Source organism: Lissotriton helveticus, chromosome 4_2 (genome assembly GCF_964261635.1).
Source record: "Lissotriton helveticus chromosome 4_2, aLisHel1.1, whole genome shotgun sequence".
Lineage (NCBI taxonomy): Eukaryota > Metazoa > Chordata > Amphibia > Caudata > Salamandridae > Lissotriton > Lissotriton helveticus.
Window position 1 is genome coordinate 59450227 of NC_136064.1, and position 19706 is coordinate 59469932.

The 19706-nt window shown below is 42.3% G+C and overlaps 1 long non-coding RNA gene across 2 annotated transcripts in view; it reads left to right on the forward strand.

The window, feature by feature from the left end:
• The first annotated feature begins 2410 nt into the window (after positions 1-2410).
• Positions 2411-19706, forward strand: part of LOC144752039 (uncharacterized) — a 54417-nt gene continuing 37121 nt past the window's right edge. The window contains exons 1-3 of one of the 2 annotated variants that reach the window (XR_013594013.1): positions 2411-2571; positions 16835-16896; positions 17088-17138. This is a non-coding gene — a long non-coding RNA (uncharacterized LOC144752039). The remainder of the gene's footprint in view (positions 2572-16834; positions 16897-17087; positions 17139-19706) is intronic. The other variant, XR_013594012.1, reaches the window with a different exon arrangement.

The window sequence follows — 19706 nt, forward strand, 5'->3', positions numbered from 1 at the left end:
CTCATTTATGGGAAGTGTTGCATCGCAGCGACAAAGCAGCGATGCAACACTTCTCAGTGCGCACCATGGATGCATCGTATTTACAGTTCGGCCCATCATGTTACAAGGATTAACAGATATGTCAGTATTACTGACGTTTCTGTATCCGCAAAAGTGCTGCGTTGCTGGGGTGTGTCTGAAATCAGATGCAACTCCAGCAATGTGATCTTTCACATGGGGCGAGCTCCATGTGAAAGGGTCTGTGTCACCCTTACGCCTGCCAAGAGGCAGGCGTAAGGTTTTGACGCAATGGCGTCCTAGAAGTGGCGCACTGAATTCTTATTAATTTCAATTCGCCACCTCTACGAGGCTTTGATGCAAGGAAACGCCCACCCTGCATACATTATACCTGACACAGGTAAAATGTAGCGCAGAGGTTTACGAAATGACACATCTGCCTAGAGTAAACACAAGGAGATGATGGACGGAGTGCTGAAACTTTTCGGACACCCGCCCCCAGACAATTCATAAGTCTGGCGCAACGTGGTGCATTATTACGCCACCGCAGCATCACAAAAAGTGACGCAACTGTGGCGTAAATGTGACGCACAGGCTCATAACTAAGGCCCCATATATCCAGTTCTGTTTTAACCTTTAAAAGGGTCATCTAGCGAATGTTATCACAGTTGGTTTCACATTGTAACCAGATTGCGTCATAAAACAGGACATTCTGAACCCTTATTGTTGGTGACTATGATTAGGTAAGCTTAGGTAAGAGGACATGTTTTTCTTGTCATTGGATGGGCCCTTTAACAAATTAAGATCCTATAGGATTTGCAATCTTGATTCTTCTGAACAAATTGAACTACCAGGACGTTTGTAGTGCTCCCTGATTTGGCTCTGTGCATGTGGTATTTTGACCTCTGAAGAGGCTTCAGCCTGCTCACCAGTTCCAGCCTCATGTGCTCTGTTTCGAGGCAGGGCATTTTCATTTCCAACTTGCCATACATGTCACTGGTAAGGTAGATGTTTGATTGCAGGTCTCCTGTGTACAGATGTGGCAAGAAAGAGTAAAGGATATATTTGTTCAACCTTTAAAGATAAAAAAAGAATCTAATGATGTTAGATTGCATGGCTTTCATTAATAGGTTTGCCATTTGCCACAGATTTTTGAAGGAGAGCCGCCATCACCTGTGTACATCACTGGATTCATGTAAGACAGTGGAACTATTCATCATCTGATGCCATCCTGCAGGACGCACCAAACCAGTTACTGGTTGAAAGGAGGGAGGCAAAAGGTACCCAAGTGTGTAAAACTGGCAGCTCCAGCTCTGTGTATTCTTTCATATTAAGTATTGTGAATGTTATAGACAGGGTCTGCTACCCCAGACTGCTACATCTTGTTTTCTGTTTTGGGAGGTCCTCATTGCAATACATGACTACTATTGGCAGAACATATTCATGATAGCAATAATACCAGTTACAACCTTTTCTGATATTAATAGACTTTAGTTCAAGTAGTAATTAAGCTAGCTGGTATTGTTTTATGTATTAAGTCCTCACTCACCTGAACATCCAGGTAGTTCTGCCAGAAAGACGTGATGATTATTCACACCCTCTCTCAAACCTCTATTCCCACTGCACCGTCAAACGAACAATGCAGAAAGAAAAAGAAGTCCAAGGGAAGGGGGAAGTGGATAAAATAACAAAAGAGAGAAACACTGCTCCTCTTGACTTCTCACTTGTGCACGTGTGCCTGTCTTGCGAGGAACGTCTTCAGCAGGGAACAATGAACACCTATGTTACTTAACTGCTATAATCTCACTGTTGTCTATGCATCAAAGAACAAATTCACAATAAACATTGTACCTCTCTATTCTGGCGATTTCCTATTTCACCAGGTAAGGTTTTACAGGAGATAGCGATTCTGCTTCCTATAACAAACTTAAAGAAAAAAGAACAAATATAACATGCATATTCACAGTTTTATATACTCCTGTTCACATATGATATTGTCCTTGCTTACTTTACTATTGTGTTCGTGATAACCAATCATGTGGTAAAAGAATTCTTCAATAACGTTTCTTGCTGCAAACAATGTCTTTAAATGTTATTATGCAAAATATACACTACTAGGGCAAAAACTTGTTTGTCCAGTATTTCATATGCAAATTGCTTCACTGTTTTTTCGGTAAGACAACTGACCCATCTGCGACCTTTCTGATATAAAGTCTTCGAGTTCTTTTTCGGAAATTACAGGCTTTTTAACAAAATGTAGAAAGTCTTGAAGTAAAAAACCTCGAATACAGTTCTGAATCTCAATGCGCGTAGATTCTTCTTTGTAAATATTACGAAAATGTACTTACTTGGTTTTTGTTTGAATCGGAATGAACTTACCGTTCTTTCTCTTTTGTTTTATTCAGGACAGATGAAGGTACCTTCGAGATCGACGGCTGCCGAGGACCAGAAGGAACGGGGAGGAGTAGATAAGCCGGACGAGGAAGACCGGAAGAAGCGGGGAAGGAAAGCGGAGCCGGAGCAAGGCAGCAGGAAGGAACCCCTGAAGAGGAGAGCCGCTGAATCTGTAATCAGGTAAGTTGGCTCAAGAAGTAGGAAAGCTGGATCGTCAGATGAGGAGGGAAGAACAAACGAACAAAAGCGCCGGCTCGTGTTCCCGGCTTTCTTGTATAGGCGATGTTGGGTGGGGTTCAAATGCCAACACGTGTATGCGATAGAAACGGTTTTGCCGTTTACACGTGAAGCCACGCCCTTTCTCCGTAGTAGGCGTTTTAATGTGCAAATATGGTACCATTGTTCAGAAAGGTTTAAATCCACATATACAGATCTTTATAACAACATGAGAGATAACAATAAACAAGATATTCATTACAACTTGGGTTGTCAATCGGCATGGGACTAAAGCAAAGGGCATATTAAACAGTTGGCAACATTACCTAATGAGAGGCGAGCTGACAGGCCATCTGTCTGGAACACACCCTAATATTATGATTTTGTAAGGCTATTGGCATGTTGAACTAGCTGGTTGTCCTATTAACAGGAAAGGAAGACAGATAAATAGGAGAAATGCTCCCTTCAAAAAAAGAGAGGATGAAAGAGAAACATGAAGCCTGAGTCTTGTTGAGTTTTCATATCCTCATCTTTTTATCTCAGGGCTAAGGAATTCAGAGAAACAAAGCCCTGTTGCAAACATAAATAAGCAATGCCTTGTGGCAAAAACAATTCATAAGCCAATGCACCTACAATGACTCCTATACAACAATATTGAAATCTGTCTGATTTTAAGTTACACTAAATGTGAGGTAGAACAATGAATAGTTTGCCTTCGTGTTACTTCTAATGGAAAACATTCCTGTCAAAAACACACTACACTTCTCATCAATGTATTAAGATAATTGAAACCAATGTTGAATGGAAAGTTTTGTGAGATTTTCTCCAGTTAAAGGAGATGTGTTGAAAGGCCAAAGCAAGCATTAGATAAAAAAGACCATGTTCACATGGAGGAAGATCAAAAGAGACTTTAAACTTTCACTGGAAAAATCTCTCAAAAATTTCCATTCAACATTGGTGGAATACTCTCTGTCATTTCCATAGACTTTATGTTGCTTTCTCCTCTTCATGCAAACCAATCATAAATAGGAATCTCTTTTGGTTGCCCATTACCACCTATTTCGACTTAATTCTTTAAAAAAATACTTCTCATATAACGTCTGAGAATTTCAAACCCCATTGAAAGATTTTATCTCTGTTCTTTATTATATACCCTGTTAACCTAAGTTACATATTTAGTCATTCAATATTTTCTATTTATTCATGTACAGTATTTAATCTAGTATGTTTTTCTCTGTTGTATTTCTCTATACCATAGTATTAGCGTCCCCTTACCTCGCCCTTCTTCCCCCTATTCTGCCCCCTCTTCCCCCTTCTTTTCACTCTATATAAATTCCATTATTATTATTATTCTTTACTTTCGGATATCAGCCAATTCCTTTATTATATTGTTGTATTTGAACTCTTTCTATATATTGCTTATATATTTATGCATTGACAACATTGCTAATAAAGCTATTCAAACGTAAAAGATAATTGAAACCAGACACGGATGCCAGGTTTCCTTCTGGCATGTGCCTGCTCTTCACTACAGACTGCTCATTCCTTGTGAATTTCCTTATTCAGCACTCAATCTCATGTAGGCACCATCATAAAAGGGAGACAAAAGCATTTACCCAGGATCATACAGTTCAGTCAAGGGGTAAAGCTGGGATTGAGAGGCAGGTATACTCTTCATGGAGCCATTGAACCATGTCTTTCTCATATCCCTTTTTCCTCACATTTCTTTATCTGGTGAACTCAAAAGGATGAATAAATTGCCTATGTGGCTAGAATGGATGTGGCCAGGTCTGTAAACAATCTTTCTTCAGACAGTTTTCTAAGGGAGCCGTCTCTAAACTCACAATGCTTAAGTTGTTTAATATTTTAAAAATAAAATGTTTTTAAAAAAACATTATTTATAACTTTTTCAATTAACAGTCAGGCGATAATTTCAATGTTACTGAATTGTTGCACCTTTGACGTATCACAGTACATTTGAATTCTCAATCATTTGCATTTCAACAGGTATGTTACCTTCTGTTTCAGTACCTCCAGCTGTTCCCGGTGATGCTATGCCCTCCTTGTCCGAAGCTTTTTTTATCATGTATTCCTTATATGGACCCCATATCTCCTTAGGCCTGCACTTTTCCGGCATGGGGGCATTGTAATTATCTGTGTGTGTTGAGCTGTGTGCTAAGTCAGTCAGCCAATCCGTGACCTTCGGGCAAAGGGCCGCACATCCACCTCATAGCGATTCTTCGTTTCGCTAATAGTATGCATATAGCCGCCAATCTACGTCCCCCTTTCGGTATGTCTTTGTCATATCCCAGTACTGCTACCAGTGGCGTCTCTGGGATGGGAGTAGTCAGTATTTGCGTAAGTGTGTTATAAACTGCTTTCCAAAAATACTGTATCCCTGGGCATTCCCTTGCTAAGTGTATAAATGCTGCATTTGCCATACTGCATCTCTGGCATCTATCTGTGTCTAGCAAGCCATATTTATGTAACCCAGCGGGTGTGTAGTATACCCTCTGTAAGTATTTGTAGTGTATAAGTCTATGCCTCCCGTTTTGTGAAATTGTCTTTGTGTCACTGCAGCATCTGGCCCACTGCGCTTCGGTGAGTTCCACCCCTAGTTCCGCATGCCAGTCTTGCTGTGTTTTTGATAAGGGGATAGCCCGAGTCACTCTACTCAGTGCACATAATGCCGTAACACCTCCTTGCAAGCTTGTAGACTGTAGTAGGTATGTTAATATTTTCCACTCCGAGGGTTCTGCCAACTCATCTCCTAATGGCTCGTGCATGGCCTGCCACAGCCTCGGTTAATTAAATGCATCTAATGCACTGACTTGTGGGGTTTGTTCCTGTATATGTTCCCATGTCTTAAACTCTCCACTGTGAAACAGGTCAATTGGTGGTTTATGCAGTGTTTGCTTAACCACCTTCTCCCCTCACAGAGGCATCCATCCGCACCATTCGATAGGCCATTTAGGTGTATACATAAGTTTAATCTGTTGCGACTTGGCCATCTTCTGTATTTGAGTACTAGTGCATGCCGTCAGATCTAACACATGCGGGGTGCCCTTTGTATCTTTCATGAGCATTCTTGAAAGCGGGCTAGGTCAGGTGCCACCGCGTTTCTTTCAATATATACAAGAGGGAGGATACTAGGTCTGTATAGCTAATAGGGAGCATGCAGCACCTGGGCCTCCCTGTAATATTTTTACAACTCCAGAGCGTTGAGTCCTCCCTCAGCATATGGTTTGGTAACCGTTTCCCATTTGACTCTCAGGCTTTTCCCGGCCCAGGCCAATCTCATCATTTGAGTTTTGATGGTTTAAAAAAAGGGTAAGGTCAGTACAATGGGTATATTTGTGAAAAAAAAAAAAAAAGCAGGGCAATACCATCATCTTTATTATGGCAATTCTATCCAAAAGGGACAGTGGGAGCCTTATCCACTTTTCTGTGGATTCTGTAAGTTTTAGAGTGGCGCGGCCATAGTTTTCCCGAATTATTGTGTCAGGGTCTGTGTGTACCTATATCCCCAGATAGTTTACTGGATCCGTGGTCCACTCCATGGGGTATTCTGTGCTGACCCGTGTGAAAAAGTGTTTATTATTTTGACCGATTAGTCATCTAGCATGGATACGTAAATATCTCTCTTTGCTATATAATTGTAATTGCTGTAGTACAGGAATAAGAGAAGTGGGCCTGGAGGAGAGATTTTAGCAATATTAAGGTATTTACAGGTATTGAGGTGTTTAAAGTATATCTTCAGCCTAATCCCTCCCTGTTACATCTCCACAAATGCAGTATCATCTGCAAATCCATTTCTACTCACCTCCTCATTAATGGAGTGAACCTGCATGCTCCATACTGACATCAAGGGCCTAATTTGGTTATCATCAAAAAGTAGAAAAAAGTCAACATTTTTGCTCTAATGTTTACTCTTAAACCCAAAGTTAGTTACGTTTGAATAGCTCTGACTTAGATTTACACATGACTATATCCTTAGCCATAAAGTGATGGAAAACAGAGTGAAACTCTATGAATCCATGCCCTAGAGGAAGTCTTGGTCAAATTAACTTTGTGGTCCAAACAGAAAATGTTTCATGAGACGGTGGAGTTGGATGTGTGCGGTAGCTTAACGTGAGTGCTAACAGTGTTCAATGGCTCTAAAACCTGTATGAACCAAACACAAGGAGATGATGGACGAAGTGCTGAAACTTTTCAGACACTCACCCCCATTCACAGATCTGGGTTGAATCCATCATTGTTCTTTAGCTCACTTTGCCACCTCAGTTCAGACCCAGCTAAGTGCAAATCAGTCTTGACCCTGTGCCTCTTGGGAACAGTCCAGCCAGAACTGCCAAGCCAGGCCATACCTGAACCAGAAACAAGCATTCGGGGAAACATCCCTCTTCAGCCATGCTAGCTTGAATCCAGTGGCAAAGTGAGCAAGGGACCTGCCTACTTATGGCGAACAAAGCAAACACAAGGAGCTGATAGACGGAGTGCCTTCTATGCATGATGGAATACCTCCCATCCAATTTTTACACAGATGACCACCCTCTCATACATTTTTCAATGCCCATAATTCTCAATCCAATAATGAGAATTAAGTGCCTAATTACGAGTGCAGCGGTCTTATGACTGCCGCCCTCGCAGTGACACACATATGGCGGTCTACCGGATTACAACTCTCAAAGTCGTTCCAGCGGTCGACCATCAGCCATTCCCTGGCAGCGGTGTGGCAAAGGGGAAATGCAATATGCTGAGCGGGGATGGCGGAAAGTGTCTTTTTTACTCCATCTGCCTTCTAACCAACACCACCATTCTCCTTAGATGAGGAACGAACATCAAGACAAATGGAATCCTCAACCATCAACAAGCTTTCATTTTTTCTTTAATAAAATGTGAGCTTGCTTCTCTTTAATTTTCATAATGGAACCTCTATGCCACCAGCCTTTATCATGTAATAGCACAGCAGTTTTAGAAGCTTTAGCTACCTTTACTGACTTGGTATACGTACACTTGCCTTTCTTTACAGTGAACGGCCTTTTAATTAAAACCCAATCACCCATATGCACATCAACATTCTTTACACAAGACCATTTACTCGACTCTCCATTACTGCGTACTTTGTACAATGGTTCACTACTGTGTGGTGTAATATTGTAACTCCAAACTTTGACTTAAATATTCGATTACATTCAAGCTGCTAGAAATTGCAGTCTGTATGCTTTCATAAGAAAGTGACCCTAGACCATTGGAAGCCGGGCTATATACTGGAACCCTTGATGTGTTGTATTTCATATTTATTGCAAAACTCAAGCATCTTATTCGATATAAAATTTTACCATTATCAGTAACAGTAGATTTAGGTGCACCGCCAATGCACATTATTTTCTGCAAGAATATTTTCACATTGTGTGTATCAGTTGACTTTACAAGCGCGAAATACGTCCACTTTGAATAGGAAATCACAGCCACAATCAAATACTTTGATTCAGTTTTCAATAAATTGTATGGACCAGCATAATCTAAACCAATTTTCACCCAGGGACCTTCAGGCCGAGGCATAGGAGTAAGGGATGGGACATTAACATTCCAATTTTTATCAGAACAAAAGCACTCCTTACACTTTTCCACAAATGGTCTAACTTGTGAATCAATTCCAAGGCAGGAGTAGTGCTCTTTTATACTGCGAACAGTAACTGAAATACCTAAATGCCTTTAGAATGCAATTGCAATAGTTTTGTGGCGCAGACCATAAGGTGGAGTTTAACAATCGTGTATTAACACAATGTCATTCACTAAGTGAAGTGCAGAAGGAATTTGGGAAAATCTCTTCATTTTGAAGTCAAAATGTTGTTTTCTGGCCATCCTTTACAAATAAACTCTTTAACTCTGTACAATGTTTGATCTTTCTCACAACTCTCATTCCACTCTTTCTTATCAATATGAAATGTGTCTGTGGCATCCACCACAGTCATTACACAATCATCTTCATCCTCATGATTCAACATTTATTCCTGAACATCGCCCACAGACAACCTTGAAAGAAAGTCGGCCCTTATATTCTTTCCTCCAGATATATACTTAACATCAAAATAGAAACCTTGCAACTGTGATAGCAGTCTTATCAACCTGGATGAAGCTTTGTTTGACGAGCTATTATTTAACATGTAAATTAGTTGGTTATGGTCTGTAAAGAGATCAAAATGCATGCGCCATATGTACATATTACATTTCTCGCAGCTTAAGAACAAGCTAGTTCCTCCCGATCAATAGTGCTATATTTGTATTTGTATTTTGGACTTATAAAGTGCACTATCACCCAACAGGCATACTGGTGCTAAGAACGCTAAACAAGCCGTGCACGGAAAATGCCTTAAATGCTTAACTGATAACAACAACATTGTGCAGTGACAGTGGGAAAAATTCAGGTCTTTACTTTCTTCCTAAACTGCAAGAGATCTTCTGTCTATCTAAGGCGGTAAGGTAGTGTATTTCATATTCGGGCGGCGGCCACGCTGAAGGCTTTACCTTCCAATTTAGTCCTTTTAAACGTTGGTACTGTTAATAGTTTAGCTGAAGACGAACACAGATTTCTGTTGGGGACATACCAATTAAACTTTTGCTGCAATTGTTTAGGCCCCATTCCTTTGATGGCCTTAGAGACAACACACAGTGACTTAAACCAAAATCTCTGCGTCATGGGGAGCTAGTGAAGTTCACTATGAGCCAGGGATGCTGATGATCTAGGTGGTTACTTGAGGCCTAACTTAGCCGCCATTGTCTGACATCTCTGCAGTCTCTCAATGAGATACTTAGGGGCCTTCAGCAACAAGGCATTGCAGTAGTCAAGCCGACTCAAGATCACGCTTCTGACTACTTGTGCCCTAGTTGCGTCTGGCAGCATCAAAAGGATCTACCATAGCGCCCTTATGAGGGGGAGACTAGTTCCGGCTGTTTTGTTAACTTGAGATTCTAGGCTCAGTCTGTCATCAATTACTACTCCCAGATTACATACCGCTTTGGAGGATGTTAGTGGCTTGTCCGCTGATAATGGCCAAAAATGTATCAGAAGTGGACATGGGATTTTCTTAGAGGTGCAACAGACTATTTCGGGTTTCTCTCCATTAAATTGAAGAGAATGTGGTATTGTAGTGATTGGCTGGTTTTTATTATTTTATTTTATTTTTTCTCGGTAAAATCAATACAAATTTGTTTATCAAAAAAATTGAAGAGAATTCTCTTTAAGCCAGTGTGCAGTATCCTGCATACATGCATAGAAGTTATCCAAAGATGTTGCTTGGTTCCCCTCCAGTGACAAGATGAGCTGGGTGTCATCTGCATAATTCACCAAGCTGACTTTGTGTGATTTAATAATAGCAATCAGAGGACTGATGTAGATGTGAAACAAAATTGGACGAACTGCTGAGCCCTGCGGAACGCCCTGCTGGATTCTGACACTGCCTGTTGTCTGTATGCCAGATAAGATTGACGCCACTGTAGTGTCATACTCTCTACCCCCACATCACTCAGTCTCTTCAGGAGGATTTTGTGGCTGACCGTGTCGAATGCGGCAGACAGATCTAATAGGATCAGTATGACTTGTTGTCCTTTGTCTGCTCGCATTCGAAGTTTGTCCAGGACAGTCACCAGCACTGTTTCCGTTCCATGTCCTGGCCTGAAACCGAATTATGCATACTCTAGTTTGTTATTGTCTTCCAAGAACTTTGAGAGTGATTTACTGACAAGACGCTCTATAATCTTCACAGGGTATGGTAGAAGTGAGATTGCTCTGTAGTTTTTAGGATTCAGGGGATCGAGAGTGGCTTTCTTCAGCAGGGGTGTTACAATTGCTTGTTTTCAGCAAACTGGTTCAGATCCGCTGCTTAAAGACTGTTCGCAAATTTGCGGAAGCGGCAGGAAGAAGTGTCTTTATTTCTTTCCAGATTTTATGGGGTAGCTGGTCCATTGGGGAGCCTGAGGAGATGCTTAAAGCTAGTGTATTAAATTGCTCTTCTGACGGCATATCAAAATGACCCAGACTAGCTGGTTGTTCTCTATCTGAACCTATCTCCTTCTGAGTCTGTGGTGGTGAGCCCTTGTAAGTGCTGCCAGGGTTTTACACTTCATCTGTCTCAGCTGATCTGAGGCCATCACTGATGTTATTAATTTTTCCACAAAGAAGACCGCTAACTTATCACATAACTCCTGTGTTGTAGTAATCTTACTTTTAGTGCGGTCTGGATTGGAGAGATCTTTTACTATTTTGAAAACACTCTTTGTTTTAGAAAACTGCATTTCTGTCTATTGATAGTCATACTACTAATCATGAGTGTACCTAGGACTTCTTCTACTCTTTTGTTGTGAGATTATACACCATCAGCATAGATCAAGATGCCATCTTGGAAAGCTTGAATTCCTATTTTATTGCAAAAAAAGTGTATTCATTAGACACTAAAAAATGCTTGCTTTAGATTGCTGAAGAAAAGGCATCCACGAATACTGGTAAGTTACAAAAGTAGTCAAACTAGGCAATTCTTCAGCCAATGGAACCTGATAATATGCAGATATATTGGCGATAAATATTGAGAATTACCCAAATTTGCTAACATGTCATGACTGCGTGGGAGAGGATGACAATTCACAACTTTATTTCTATTGAGAGCTCTGAGATCAGCACATAACCTAATCTCCCTAGATTCTTTCCTTGTGTTTACAGCTGCAGCAACCCATTCTGAGGACTGTATAGGTGTAATAATTTTCTGTTTGTACATGTTGTCCAACAATGACTAACTCCTGCCTAACAGAAATTGGGACTAGGCTAACTGTTTGCACCACAGTTCTGGCATCCGGCATTAGAACAATTCTGTGTTGAAAATCTTTGACCGAATTTATCTCTTAACTAAAGAATTGTGAAAACGTATCTAACAACTTATCAATGTTTGGATCAGCCATGAAAGTATTTACACTTAATGTAGGCATCTCACCCAAAACCACTGGTTCATCAGAGCTAGGTTTAAGTCTCCTGCCCAATTTACCTTGACATTGCCAGCTCATGATGTCCCTACCTTTTTCTGACACAATAACGTTTTGTGTAGAATGTTCTACCTTTAAACTTTAAAATATCTCGAAAGTATCCTCTCATAATAATGCCATACTCCCTGAATGCTTTTGGATTAATGTCTTTAGACTGTAGTATCCTGTTTAACCAATATTTCTCAAACATTGCATCTGAAAGTAGTGATCAGCGAACCTGAATCGGCCATGACATTCAACACCACATTACCTATGTCCAGTTAACAAATAGGTCGTTTGAACATCTTTTATGTCTATGAACCATTCCTATATCGAAAGTTAACACATTACTCACACATCTGCACATATCCTTTTCATCACATGTGATTTGACTGTCTTTCATTTTTACACTACAGTAAACAGCTTGAATATGTCCTGTTTTCTTACATAAATTAAATGTTTCCCTTTGTGGTGCATGCAGGATTGATACGATACTAATGTGATTACTTGAACTACACCTAAAACAATTACTAGAATTTCTATTGTCCTGAGGTCTAGCAGACTTGTTTTCCTAAACAAAGCACATACACTGGGCTCATCATATACACTGGGCTCATCATATAAATTGACACATGACACAGTTATATTGCCTCTAGTTTGTTCAGAGATGGCTTTTGTGGAATATAGAGATGACTCTATTCTCTTAGAGATGTACATGACCTCAGAGATTGTGGGATTTTTACAACTCAGAATGCGTTCTTGAAACTTTTTGAGGTGCAATTAAACACAAACTGATCTCTGAGATAAACATCGAAATCACTGCCATATTTGCATTTAGATACAAGTACAGCTAAATAGTATTTCACTGATTCGTCCATTTTCTGTTTTCTTTTGAAAAATGTGTGCTTTTCTAACATAACAAGATGGCTCATCAGAGTACTGTTTGGTTATGTGAGCTACTGATTCTGTGTATTTATCCCATGTCTCAGTTTCATATTGTTGGACCTAGGGAATCCCAAGTCACATAAGGTAGCTTGGCACTAAGTGGGAAGGCCTAACTCCAAGGAACATGTGCTAAGTTTGCGTCACACTCATCAGTAACCAAACACCCATCCACTCAAAAATAAGGACACTACACCCTATTTGGAAAAATACGAGCTGTTTTATAAAAGTTGTCTTTAACCACAGTACATAAATTTAGCTCTGCATAGAAGGAATCAGCAATAGACAGTGTTTACAGAAGAAAAATCATTACTACTCGATTTACAAGCAAAAGAATTCAATACAAAGACTCTCGGTGAGCACCAGCTGTTCACTATGTAAATTCAGGTAACCTTTGGTTTCCACGAGTAAAAGTTTCTTTATCAACTCAATACGTTTTTATCTAGCAGATCAATAATTCTAGGCTCACTTTGACATAGATGACTTGAAGGGAAATTTCAACAGTTGTCAACGTGGTGAGGCAAATATCAAGACAATATGAATCCCTCAACTCTCTCCTCACACTCGATTTATAACTGAAATTCAGTTCACAGCTCAAGACCCTTCTGTGATTAAGCCCTGATTTACTTGAGAAGCTTCCTCAATTCAAGGGGGAAGTTCCTTAGGTAAAACTACTCATAAAGGGAAAAGGCGCTGTTACCCAAGATCCCTTGCCTCTGTCTAAAAGAATGCAGATTGCACCTCCCTCAGGTTATCCTCCGTGGCTTCTTCCTTAGATTAGACCCCGTCTGGATTGACTAGCACCTGAGCACATAAACCTCCCCTTCCGCCTGTTTTAGTTCATAGTACTGTCAGTTTCCTTCCAAAGGCTCTCTCTCTCCTCCTTATCCACCTCCTGTTCGACTGGACCCTCTTCCTCGAGAGAACGAAGGCTTCCTAAGCCAGCCCAGCTTCCCTCTTCCTACTTACTTCACACTTGGTTGATGAAGTCAGTGGGGGGGGGGGTCTGGGTCCACAGCCGGTTGGAGAATTCAATCCCCACCCTACTTGCCTTCTACAGTCAAAAGGGCCCAGGAGCGACGGATTTCCGGGAGGAGGAAGATCTCTGTCGGCTCCCCGGCTGCTCCTCTCACTGGCTGACTCACCACTGGGACCTGCGCCGTGCAGAGACACCGCCGCGCCTCCGGTAGTGTCTTCTCTCGAACTACTCACTTGCGAGGGTGTTTCTGTGAGAGGCTGCGCTTCCGGTCCTGCGCGGGAGAGGGACGCCGTCACTCACCACCAGCAGATCACGACAGGCCGCTCCCTCAGCTAGGACACTCCCCTCGGCCACGCTACCGCTGAGCCTGCGCGAAGGGCAAACACTGCTCTCTTCTTTCCGTGCAGCAGCGGAACCGATGACACCACCACTTAGGGACTTCCTCGAGCCCCCTCACCTCCACGCTGGGCAGTTGGCGAGCTGGCAGCTGGGATGTGCACTCAGCAATGATGAGGTAGTCACCTGCAGCCCCCCGCCGCTCTGTAAACACCGCTGGGGGTGGCGAGAAAGGTGGGAATCGGGGCGCCTTGCAGCTCCTATTTTCTGAGGGACCCGGGGCAGCCTTCAGTCATTGAGGACCTAGACAGGGTCAGATCCACACATGGGGCAGTATCAACAGAAGGGGATAGCAGCCCCAAAGGACCATCAACCCGCCTTCAGCGCACTGTCCTCCTTGACCTGTGGTCTAAACTCCTAGCTGGCCTCTCAGCAACTCACTCCAAAATGGCCGCCCTGGTTCTGGCCTTATATAGGCTGACCCTAGGAGGTCCAGAAAGGACCAGAAGGTTCTAGAGGGTTCCTATTCTTCCCTATGGGTCAAGCCTCAGGTTTGGCAGTTATGGCAGTTGTTATCCACCATTTTGTAGGTCTGGATGAATTTTAGTCAGAAAAGGCACCTAGGCCTTAGGTAAAAAACTATGAGGGCAAAAGAGCATCTATCCCCCAGGTCAACACCACAAAAGTATCCAGTGGACATAAAAATTAAGGGATATGAGGGGCAGAAAGGGGATAAAAATAAATAATAAATAGGAGGGACCACCCAAAGGGCAGACAGGTCTAACACTTATCATAAACTTCTTGCCCAGCATCACCGAGAGGATTAAAAAACAAAGCAGTACATCTAACTGAATCATATTTTTGGGCATCAATCGCTACCATATCATTTATAAAAATTCAGAGCCATTTTCTCCATAACATCTGCGGTTTTTTCTGGAAGTTATAAAAAGGTGGCTGTTGCACCCATTGTTTGCATTTGCCATACTCTTAAAATGTATCGCAGACAGTTAACAAATACACGGTTCTCAAGGTATCTGGCAAAGTATCTGCCTTTGCTTTAAATTAATCCAAAAATAAAATCTGAATGCTCAATACAGACAGATCCCAGCACCAAAGGTGAAGTGAACAAGCAATTGAGGGAGGATTCGAGTAGATCTAAAACCCAACAATCCTTAAAAAAGACAGATATCATAATCACAGTAATTCCTATTATGCTGTGTTTCCCAATTCAAATGGCTGCACGTCCGTCACGTGATGATGTTGGCACGTTGTGAAACGTCTTAAAACGTTGATCCAGTGAATGAATGCTCCGGCGCTGGCACTGAGCATGAATGTCTTAGGTTACAAAGATGGATTTTCAAACTTCGTACAGATACAGAGGGCTTGAACGACACCATTCCGTGGGTACAGATTTGACCTGGATCTGTACCATATAACAATGGCCTCTCTTATGACAATAATCTAGAATCTGAACAAAGCATTGCTGGGGGTATTGTGTTGGGCCTTACGCCCCTTACTCCCTTCCTCTGACACTGCCGACCATATCAACTTTACATGAAGTATACTGTACCTTCGGACAGTCTTTCCTTTGTCAGAGATGATAAGAATCTAGTGGGGAGCATAACAGATAAACCTCATAGAGTTGCAAACAAATTCATAGAGATGCAAATTTATCCTCTGTGTGATAATAATAAGGCAGAGCCTGTGTATCAACAGTCTTGGATTAACAGATGTGTCACAACACCATGTATCACATGACTGTGACAAACATTCACTTTTTATAACAAGGAACAGGATAACACATATCTAGTTAGGGACTGAGAGAGTCATGTGGATTTACATACAAAGTGGGGCTATCGAGAACGATCCTTTGGACACTTGCAGCACACGTCGGATAATTCGGCGACTTGTGCTGTGGCTGCCCTTTGGTTCGCTGCCTTAAACTTAGACATGTGCGTAGGCCAATTCTGCCTCAACAAATGCGCATGCGCGTAAATATAGTGCCCATAAGTGCAATACTAGATCAGTCCTGACACTAGAGCGCGTGCGCAGTAGGGACGAGTAGCCCAGATAGTGTCTCAGGCTCGCACAAGACCATCAAGTAATTCAGCATGCGTCAAGGCTGCCGTTTTGCTCCAATAGCTAATTACTTCAGAGACATGCCGACATTCTGAGATATTTTCGCGGGCTTTCGGCTTGCCAAATTGGATGATGCAAACTAATTGGGCCAATCAGCACCACTATAAGTAGGGAGGCTAAACCATCCTCGGTACCTCCCACACTGTTCGCAGACCGCGAAGGGGTACCGACGGATAGTTGAGTAGCCACGAACTATTTTAATTACTTTGGCTGTTAGCAATGTTTTTGTTGGTTTCGGATCCCATTAGATAGAGGTATTCTTAACAATAGAAGGTACAAGTTATCACCATCTAATTTTGGATGGTACACTACCTCATTTCATGTGCTCCCGAATGCTCTCAACCTTAGAATTTGACTCAGGAGTAACTTTTCAACCACAGACTCTTCATTAAGAGCATAACAGAGCCAAACCTCCTCTATACACTTTTTCATTCTATTAATCCGTGAAGGCAATTTTATAATAAAGATCATTGAGTAAGGACATTACCATTGCTATAGAGGTCAGGAAATATCATGACACATAACAAATAATGAGACTAGACCTATGTCATGTTTTTAGATGCATTCAGTAATTACTCCAGAGGTCAGCAAACATCCTGACATATAACAAATAATGAGACTAGACCTTAGGTCATGTTTTTAGATGTATTCTGTAATTATTCCAGTCGATGCCAATCAGCGGCCGCTAGTGGTGTTGAACTTCATGGTTCTGGGTCTTTGTTATTAAGGTTTTAATATTGTGATTTGGGGACACAATGGGTACACAAGTTGGATAATGTGATTACCCTTTACCCCTGTGTTCTTTCTTACCTCTAGAGCGGGGCCTCGCCACCCAGCAGTTGCCGGTTGAGGTGAGGCTTACTCTCACCGAAAGCTGGGTGAGTACCTATAACTTCTGTACTTACTAAGAACTTCACCCCCCTAAATAGACAAATGCGTCGAATGGGCATAGTCAAATACAGTGTATTATTGACTCAGTAATGTATGTGTACCTCCATGCAAAAAGTATATACTCTGTTCACCGTTTCAAGCCTAATGGTTCCTTTGACAGCACCTTCCTTTTTTCTAGGATTGAAGAAATAATTCTCGAAAAACTACACATACATGGGATACATGTCTGGTAGGGTGGTCAGATACCACTGTTTTATTTTCTTTCAACGACTACACTAATAAGTAAGATTTTGTCACTTATGGTATTCTTTTGCAGTAGCACTTTGTTTTCATACGGTCCTGAAGAAAGCCGAGCCAGTAAGCTATCCGGCTGAAACATGTCGACCTCACTTATTGCCTAGTGATAGTTCTATTATTTCAAACTATCAGGCGGTTTTCAATAGTTGACATTAGGACAATCCCTAATAAACATATTTTTTGTCCTGATAGTCACTTTTAATTCACTCACGTTCATCACCTGCACTGCACTTCATCGGTTTCCACACTCATCAGTAACCAAACATCCATCCACTCAAAAATAAGGACACTACACCCTATTTGGAAAAATACGAGCTGTTTTATAAAAGTTGTCTTTAACCACAGTACATAAATTTAGCTCTGCATAGAAGGAATCAGCAATAGACAGTGTTTACAGAAGAAAAATCATTACTACTCGATTTACAAGCAAAAGAATTCAATACAAAGACTCTCGGTGAGCACCAGCTGTTCACTATGTAAATTCAGGTAACCTTTGGTTTCCACGAGTAAAAGTTTCTTTATCAACTCAATACGTTTTTATCTAGCAGATCAATAATTCTAGGCTCACTTTGACATAGATGACTTGAAGGGAAATTTCAACAGTTGTCAACGTGGGGAGGCAAATATCAAGACAATATGAATCCCTCAACTCTCTCCTCACACTCGATTTATAACTGAAATTCAGTTCACAGCTCAAGAACCTTCTGTGATTAAGCCCTGATTTACTTGAGAAGCTTCCTCAATTCAAGGGGGAAGTTCCTTAGGTAAAACTACTCATAAAGGCAAAAGGCGCTGTTACCCAAGATCCCTTGCCTCTGTCTAAAAGAATGCAGATTGCACCTCCCTCAGGTTATCCTCCGTGGCTTCTTCCTTAGATTAGACCCCGTCTGGATTGACTAGCACCTGAGCACATAAACCTCCCCTTCCGCCTGTTTTAGTTCATAGTACTGTCAGTTTCCTTCCAAAGGCTCTCTCTCTCCTCCTTATCCACCTCCTGTTCGACTGGACCCTCTTCCTCGAGAGAACGAAGGCTTCCTAAGCCAGCCCAGCTTCCCTCTTCCTACTTACTTCACACTTGGTTGATGAAGTCAGTGGGGGGGGGGGGTCTGGGTCCACAGCCGGTTGGAGAATTCAATCCCCACCCTACTTGCCTTCTACAGTCAAAAGGGCCCAGGAGCGACGGATTTCCGGGAGGAGGAAGATCTCTGTCGGCTCCCCGGCTGCTCCTCTCACTGGCTGACTCACCACTGGGACCTGCGCCGTGCAGAGACACCGCCGCGCCTCCGGTAGTGTCTTCTCTCGAACTACTCACTTGCGAGGGTGTTTCTGTGAGAGGCTGCGCTTCCGGTCCTGCGCGGGAGAGGGACGCCGTCACTCACCACCAGCAGATCACGACAGGCCGCTCCCTCAGCTAGGACACTCCCCTCGGCCACGCTACCGCTGAGCCTGCGCTAAGGGCAAACACTGCTCTCTTCTTTCCGCGCAGCAGCGGAACCGATGACACCACCACTTAGGGACTTCCTCGAGCCCCCTCACCTCCACGCTGGGCAGTTGGCGAGCTGGCAGCTGGGATGTGCACTCAGCAATGATGAGGTAGTCACCTGCAGCCCCCCGCCGCTCTGTAAACACCGCTGGGGGTGGCGAGAAAGGTGGGAATCGGGGCGCCTTGCAGCTCCTATTTTCTGAGGGACCCGGGGCAGCCTTCAGTCATTGAGGACCTAGACAGGGTCAGATCCACACATGGGGCAGTATCAACAGAAGGGGATAGCAGCCCCAAAGGACCATCAACCCGCCTTCAGCGCACTGTCCTCCTTGACCTGTGGTCTAAACTCCTAGCTGGCCTCTCAGCAACTCACTCCAAAATGGCCGCCCTGGTTCTGTCCTTAAATAGGCTGACCCTAGGAGGTCCAGAAAGGACCAGAAGGTTCTAGAGGGTTCCTATTCTTCCCTATGGGTCAAGCCTCAGGTGTTGCAGTTATGGCAGTTGTTATCCACCATTTTGTAGGTCTGGATGAATTTTAGTTAGAAAAGGCACCTAGGCCTTAGGTAAAAAACTATGAGGGCAAAAGAGCATCTATCCCCCAGGTCAACACCACAAAAGTATCCAGTGGACATAAAAATTAAGGGATATGAGGGGCAGAAAGGGGATAAAAATAAATAATAAATAGGAGGGACCACCCAAAGGGCAGACAGGTCTAACACTTATCATAAACTTCTTGCCCAGCATCACCGAGAGGATTAAAAAACAAAGCAGTACATCTAACTGAATCATATTTTTGGGCATCAATCGCTACCATATCATTTATAAAAATTCAGAGCCATTTTCTCCATAACATCTGCGGTTTTTCTGGAAGTTATAAAAAGGTGGCTGTTGCACCCATTGTTTGCATTTGCCATACTCTTAAAATGTATCGCAGACAGTTAACAAATACACGGTTCTCAAGGTATCTGGCAAAGTATCTGCCTTTGCTTTAAATTAATCCAAAAATAAAATCTGAAT